The sequence below is a fragment of the Petromyzon marinus genome, chromosome 17 (genome assembly GCF_048934315.1).
Source record: "Petromyzon marinus isolate PM22_M1 ecotype Great Lakes invasive population chromosome 17, UKy_Petmar_22M1.pri1.0, whole genome shotgun sequence".
NCBI lineage: Eukaryota > Metazoa > Chordata > Hyperoartia > Petromyzontiformes > Petromyzontidae > Petromyzon > Petromyzon marinus.
In genome coordinates, this window is record NC_133683.1 from 5,272,448 (window position 1) to 5,280,647 (window position 8,200).

General features: G+C 46.5%; 1 long non-coding RNA gene across 1 annotated transcript; it reads left to right on the forward strand.

Annotated features, from left to right (window-relative positions):
* The first annotated feature begins 421 nt into the window (after positions 1–421).
* LOC142924818 (uncharacterized) lies at positions 422–7,290 on the forward strand. The gene is made up of 4 exons (XR_012941896.1): positions 422–681; positions 5,149–5,389; positions 5,992–6,127; positions 6,522–7,290. It is a non-coding gene; the product is annotated as an uncharacterized LOC142924818 (long non-coding RNA).
* The last annotated feature ends 910 nt before the right edge of the window (positions 7,291–8,200 follow it).

Consider the following 8,200-nt stretch of genomic DNA (forward strand, 5'->3'; position numbering starts at 1 on the left):
GAATCGTGTTGGTTATTTGCACATACTTCACCATGCCGGTGAGTATGGGTTGGTAAAGGAAAAGGAGGAGCATTAACGTACAAACAAAAACCTATTTTACTAGAATGCCTTCTGCTTCCCATCATGTAGCCTGTAACACCTGGTATGCGCTATCCAGACTCCAACCTCCTTAACGTTAGATGGAGACATCTGGCACATCCCCAGCAGTTTTGTCTACAGCCTCAACATATAACACAAACACACCTCCCTAACACTAACGTTAAACTTTACCTATCTCGACGAAGGTAGACATCGTGAATCTTTGATTTTTTCTCGAATTCAGAGTCAGAAGTCAGGAGCTCCTCGCGTGCACAGGCAGCCCACGATAAAGTCCGACCCAGAATGATGTCACCGTGACGTCAGTTAAATATGGGCGTGGCCTGAATGTGGGTGTGGCCAACAGCGGCGGCTTCCCCGCCCCCCGCTGCCCCTCCCCGCAGGTTTCTCTCAACCCTCAGTGCGCATGCGCGGGCGGCATGTCTCGGACATCGCCTTCAGCGGCCGTTGGCGACGCGGTGGTTGTGGCGGGAAAATTAATAAAAAAAACTTCCCCCGAATAACCGCGACCTTTAACTACCCTCACGGATAATCCACACGGATCTCTGGACGGCAAGGCGAAGACGATCAATGGAATAATCTCCGGTGAGAGACGGAGAGAGATGGGCAGGCGTGAGGGCGAGCCAGGTTCAACTTTGTTGAACGCTGAGCGCAGAGTGAATGGGGTTTATACTCTTTGGTTCTATTGGGTAAAGTCACGTAGGTGAAAATAAAATAACAATTTTCACCTACGTGACTTTACCCAATAGAACCAAAGAGTATGGATCCTAGCAGCCACGAAAGCTTTAAATCTAGAATTGAATGGGGTTTGCTTCACTCAGCACGCGACTTGGACACTTCGGTGTGCAAAGTGTTGTCTGGTTGTGCCGTGTAAAGGAGGAGGACATTCAGTAAATGTCGTTGGTTTGTTAATGGGAGTGTGTGGCGCGGTAATGGACTGGGTACGACTTACAACACAAGTTCTGCTCACATTGCACGCTAAGGGTTAGCACGGCGATTACTACGTGTGCATTTATTAGTTATTGTTTATGTTAAAAGTAGTATTGATTGTTAAGACAATAATGTTTAGTATTTGTAGGTGAATCATTTCAATATTGTACAGTATAGAATTGTCCTGCTGTGTGGCTCTCACGTGGCGGGCATCAGTGCAGCAATATCCAGTACGTGGTTGTAATGCACTTCTATAGCCCCCTGCCACCAGTGCAGCAATATTCAGTACGTGGTTGTAATGTACTTCTATAGCCCCCTGCCACCAGTGCAGCAATATTCAGTACGTGGTTGTAATGTACTTCTATAGCCCCCTGCCATCAGTACAGCAATATTCAGCACGTGGTTGTAATGTACTTCTATAGCCCCCTGCCACCAGTGCAGCAATATTCAGTACGTGGTTGTAATGTACTTCTATAGCCCCCTGCCACCAGTGCAGCAGTATTCAGTACGTGGTTGTAATGCACTTCTATAGCCCCCTGCCATCAGTGCAGCAATATTCAGTACGTGGTTGTAATGTACTTCTATAGCCCCCTGCCACAAGTGCAGCAATATTCAGTACATGGTTGTAATGCACTTCTATAGCCCCCTGCCACCGGTGCAGCAATATTCAGTACGTGGTTGTAATGCACTTCTATAGCCCCCTGCCATCAGTGCAGCAATATTCAGTACGTGGTTGTAATGTACTTCTATAGCCCCCTGCCACAAGTGCAGCAATATTCAGTACATGGTTGTAATGCACTTCTATAGCCCCCTGCCACCAGTGCAGCAATATTCAGTACGTGGTTGTAATGCACTTCTATAGCCCCCTGCCACCGGTGCAGCAATATTCAGTACATGGTTGTAATGTACTTCTATAGCCCCCTGCCACCAGTGCAGCAATATTCAGTACATGGTTGTAATGCACTTCTATAGCCCCCTGCCACAAGTGCAGCAATATTCAGTACGTGGTTGTAATGTACTTCTATAGCCCCCTGCCACCAGTGCAGCAATATTCAGTACGTGGTTGTAATGAACTTCTATAGCCCCCTGCCACCGGTGCAGCAATATTCAGTACGTGGTTGTAATGCACTTCTATAGCCCCCTGCCACCAGTGCAGCAATATTCAGTACGTGGTTGTAATGTACTTCTATAGCCCCCTGCCATCAGTGCAGAAATATTCAGTATGTGGTTGTAATGCACTTCTATAGCCCCCTGCCACCAGTGCAGCAATATTCAGTACATTGTTGTAATCCACTTCTATAGCCCCCTGCCACCAGTGCAGCCATATTCAGTACGTGGTTGTAATGTACTTCTATAGCCCCCTGCCACCAGTGCAGCAATATTCAGTACATGGTTGTAATGTACTTCTATAGCCCCCTGCCACCAGTGCAGCAATATTCAGTACGTGGTTGTAATGCACTTCTATAGCCCCCTGCCATCAGTGCAGCAATATTCAGTGCATGGTTGTAATGCACTTCTATAGCCCCCTGCCATCAGTACAGCAATATTCAGTACATGGTTGTGATGTACTTCTATAGCCCCCTGCCACCAGTGCAGCAATATTCAATACGTGGTTGTAATGCACTTCTATAGCCCCCTGCCATCAGTGCAGCAATATTCAGTACATGGTTGTAATGTACTTCTATAGCCCCCTGCCACCAGTGCAGCAATATTCAGTACGTGGTTGTAATGCACTTCTATAGCTCCCTGCCACCAGTTCAGCAATATTCAGTACGTGGTTGTAATGTACTTCTATAGCCCCCTGCCACCAGTGCAGCAATATTCAGTACGTGGTTGTAATGCACTTCTATAGCCCCCTGCCACCAGTTCAGCAGTATTCAGTACGTGGTTGTAATGCACTTCTATAGCCCCCTGACATTGTGCAGCAATGTTCAGTACATTGTTGTAATGCACTTCTATAGCCCCCTGCCATCACCAAATTCACACTTACCAGCGTGGTGAAGTACGGTAAATAACCCCTCCCCCTGGGAGCTGCATAGCATGGGACAGCTGTCAGCCAGCAATGGATTGAAAAAGGAGCTGTACTCTGCACACGTTGTTATTCAGGGTAGGGTAAGGAACTTGGAGGTTCGGTATGCATAATGTGCTCGGAAAGTATTGTATTCTGTATGTGTGTTGAATCTCTTTCGCACCGTACCAAGCCCACCGTGCTCTTCGGAGGTGCGATAATATATAAATATAAGTAGTCATACTACTGTAATACCACTATTAATATGTAGCATTCATTTTATTAGTAGTACTGTAATTTGTTGATATGCAGGTGTACATGCCAAACGTTAACCAATGTTAAATGTTAAGCCTTCTCTTTTGAATACAGTGTGTTTTAAACATGGAGTTGTCTCCAGCTAATTCTTAAATGTATATCATTCATAATGTAGTAGTAGGCAGGTAGAGCATTTATTACACTTCAATTGTACATAGAGCTTGCAGGTGTGATGAAGGAAAGCATGGGAAAGGCTGGAATTTTTGTTGAAAAAAGGACAACAGCCACAGTAGCTTAAGAGACCTAACGCTGAAGCTGCTAACGCGAAGTGGTCGACACTGGCCCATGCGTTGTGACGTCGGACCCACTTTCCGCACACAGCAGCTCCTCATGGTGCCCCCCATACCAGGACCAGTGGTGACCTGGTAGCCACAGCGATTCCTCTCCCTGGCCCCATCCGGTTCGGGCATCCCAAATCGTACAAAATGAACTGCAACGGTGGTGAGACAAACAGCCCTTCGGGCGACAGCACGGTGACGGACACAAGCCCTCGCGGCAGCCAGGGCAGCTCGCTGCTCCGGACCGGAAGCGGGGGCTAGCACAGCCCTGTGGTGTGCGGAGAGCAGTGCTGCTCGTAGGCGAGCGGTGCGCTGGACGCCTACATCGAGGACTTTGAGCAGAGCGGAATCTGTGCGTCACCGCCATCCAGGATACGTGCAGAGCACAGCGCCGCGCAGCATAGCGGAGCGGAGACGCGTGGAGGAGAGGAGGATGCACAGTGTGGATGAGGGTGGGTTGCGCCTCTCGCCACGCGAGGAATCGCTCCGTGGTGCTTGCGCTCGAGTGGCTATCGAGTGTGCAGGCGGTGCAATGGTATCGAAGCTATAGTAATAGGTTTTTACCCTTTTATCTGGCACAAACACTGACACCTTTATACAAGGGATCATGTTTGCAATAACCACAACACAAGTAGTCAAAATGCAAACAAAAAAGACAACTGATAATATGCACTGTCCTTGAATTTGATTGGTCCACACCCGAGACGGCTTTTCTGAGATCCCAGTCTCCACTGGTGTTGGACCAGAAGACGCCAAAAGGCGTCTTCTTATTCTTAGCGTCTTCTTGTTTGCATTTTGACTACTTGCGTTGTGGTTATCGCAAACATGATCCCTTGTATAAAGGTGTCAGTTTTTGTGCCAGATAAAAGGGTAAAAACCTATTACTATATCTTGTTACTGGCAAAGGAGGTCTCACAAGGTATCGAAGCTAGTTGACTGGAGGGGGGATAATTGGAGAGGAGAACCCCATTTTTTTTGCTTGTACTGGGTGCTTGTCAATTATGCTATGCTATCATGAATGTAATGTAATTCCCCTAGAAAAAAAAACCCTTAATAAGGTCTAAAGATACATTTTCGTGAGAGTCCCACACTGGGATGCTTGGCAAATTCCATTAATGAGTTCATTTTATGTCAGAGAAAACTATCCACAGTAAGCACACGCATATGAGAGGATAGCATAGGTCTGAACAGATAGGTTGGTGCATGCATTTCTTTCTCCTGTCATCTTCCAGCAACTTCACTGATTATCGAGTTTGTAAAGTTTGTGAAATCTAAGTGATCCTCCAACCTTTGTGTCAAAATTTGCAGATCCTAGACTGGACACATCTGAAGTTTAAACAATAACAGCTCATGCACTGATTTATCCCATATTCTCACAAACTCCACAAACGGATAACATCATTAGTTACTGATGGTGCAAAGTAAGGCAACATTGCAGGATTGCCGTTCAGGGGTCAAGGAATCTAGGGGAGAGCAAATTCATTGTGTACCAGTAAAATGTCTGTGGGTCTTACATTGCAGGTGGCATGCTGCTTGTGGAGGACCTCATCTCGGGCACGTGCAGCCTCACTGCTGCGCTGCAGCGGTCGTGGCTCATAGCCCGACGGTCAGTCTAACCACGGATCAGCTCCTAGCGGCGCCAGTTGACGGTTCCTCCAAGTCCTTGCTCCGCTCGCCTGGCGCCCACCGAGACCTCGCAGTGTCGCACAGAGGCAAGCGGTCATCTCTCGGGGTCACCGCGCACAGCCTCGGCGCATCATTGGTGAGGGGCAATAAGCCAACTAAACGGTTGAGCTCAACAGCGAGAAGCAACAAGGCCGTGATGCCATTAAATTTGTCGGCAAAGCCCGAAAATTATTTCTTTTCTAACCAGACGAATGTTTTGTTGTACTTACGGAGCAGTGAAGCAACTAGGCGTGAGCACTTGCCGAACGGCGGCTGTGCGACAAGTACCTATCTCAGGTGGTTGACAAGCCAAAAGGATAAGCTGGATGTGTCGGGGATCACGAGCATTCCTGAGCTCAGGTACCCGGCCTGGCTGCGTGACTGCGATGTGGACTCCCAGACCAGCAGCCACGAGACGGATACCAGCACAAAGAGAGCAGGTGCCGCTCAGAGCCCGCAAAGCAGACCAAAGTACCCAGAGTGGCTCAAAGTTTTGGATATCTCCGGCCTTACGAATGTAGCCAACGAGGAGCCCGTGTCAGAGGACAATAGATCCCTAGGTGTGTGTATATATATAGTCTGTATATAGCAGATGACATTTCATATGTGTTCAGGTACATATTCAGTCTTTTCTCACAGAGACGGCTGAGCGGCCACCCATGTGGTTGTGACGTGCGATGCGTGATTCTTGATGCACAGCCTCATTGGAGGAGCTGCTGAGCAGGGCGCACATGGAGTTGGACTCCCCCGGCTTGGAGGCCCCCTCCCCGGGCAGCTTCAACACGGACGTCTTTCTAGGGGCTGATCGTCCCTGGGAAAACCCCTCCACGCCATTGTGAATTTATCTTTATATCCACACTCACGCACAGCATAGAGGCTGCACCGCCTCTAAGTATGATGTCAGATTTTGAATGTTATAAGCTAAGCAGGTAAGCCTGGTTATTACTTGGATGGGAGACTGTTTTGAAATAGCATATATTATAGATTTTGGCTGCTAGGTAACCAGGAGTTAGTAATACGGCAATGGAATCTTGAATCTATATCCGGAGTTTTGCATTTTACTCCCTCTGTTTTCACCGGGTTCTCCGTTTTCCTCTCACATACCACTCGCTGATGAAATTTGCAAAATATCACTGCCAAACCCTCCTGAGACTTGGTGAGATTTTTCTGGCTTCCACCTTGATAATAAGTCAACCAAGTAATTTTCTCTCAATCGTGTCTCTTCTCAGGGCCGTGTACCACCTGTCGCGTCTGAAAGAGCTGGTTGACACCATCAAGGAGAACAAGGATGGCTGACTACCCGTGATGTAGAAAGCCCGAAAGCATTTTATGGCGGTGGTCGAGGTTTCTACTCAGAAGGATACGTTCGCTTGGTCCTGCTAATTCATGGTTGTTAAACATCAATGGTACTTCAGGTGCTGTGGTGTGAATCGCAATTACTTGTGAACTTGTGGGGCCCATGGGGCACAGTAATTGCCCTGTTAATGGAAGTGCCACAACAAAGTATTGGAAAAATGTGATAAAGTTCGTTCAGGGTTGGAGTTATTGAATGGTTGCAGCAGTATTTTGCACAGCAAATCCATACAGACTCAAATGTCACTTGAAATAGAACGGATATGTGAACAATATTGTGAGCACAACTAAACTAATTTTGGTTTTAGCCATTTTGGAAGGAGACTACTTTATTGGGAACATACATGCTAGTATTTGTGTAGTTATAAACATTTGGGAAATCACTGTAAAAGTACATTTGCTTATTTAGATTGCACTATACCTGTATTGTAAAATTTCAGAACCTTTTATGTAATTTGTAATCAATAAACCAAAGTTGCATATTGTATGCAACCCATGACTTGGATTGTTTTTATCATGTCTTGTTTAGCATGGTTGGTTATGTACAGTGTGAAAGAAATGCAACATACATTAAATATTTTCTGATATTTGAATGTTTATATTGTACATGTATATTTATTTTACAATAAATCTGAGACAAAGGCTTATACACATGGAATTGAAAATATTCAGCTATGATTTGTATTTCTCAAGTATTTTAAGAAAAGTCAGCGAGTCTCGTGACATGTCTTCACATTTGGGAGTGATGATTGTGATGGATATACAGGCATTAACCTGCTTACATTCCTAGAGTATGTAAGGTGAATTTGGGCATTCTGGGTGATTGGGTTTTAGGCCAAACACAGGCAGATGGTGGGGGATAGATGTTTTCAAGCATCTATTAATTATTCATCGGCATGTACTATCTTACTATGATGTAAAGTTCAAAAACATGGTTCATGAAGGGAATGGAATAAAAACTCAACTGTGCACAAGTATGGAGGAATTAATACTTGGAATTCAATGCAAAGATCTGGCCATATGGCGTTTACTGGGCACCATGGTTGCCAAACAACACGTGAAAGATGTGTATCAGGCACAGCCTCTGCATTATGAAAAAAATATCACTTCCTGAAGAAGTGCATTTTGCTTCTCCTGTCTTAGGTCACCATCAAAATAAATTAGAGCAAATGTGACTCGACTGACACAGGCAGCATTTATACTTGTGAAGTGTTCTCCTTCCGACGTGTGGTGTGTGTCGCACACACTGTCGGAGACGAGGTAGTTGCAGGAGACATCGTCTCTTTATTATCTTGTTCACACCAACTCCGGCCTCACTCTCTCGACCACGTTGCCATAGAGCCCGGCCTAGACACGACCCTGTCCGTGTTGCACCGACGGCGTCGACCGAGAAGGCCAACGACTGTCTGGCCATGCAATGATTGGGCGAATGCGGTGGCAACGACAGCGACGTCGAGACGAGTCCACTCCCAGAACCGGCAGCCCGGAGCTGTCGCTCTCCGCTGCTTATATTATATTCTATATTCTACTCGGTGCGGCTTGGCTCTGCCCTATC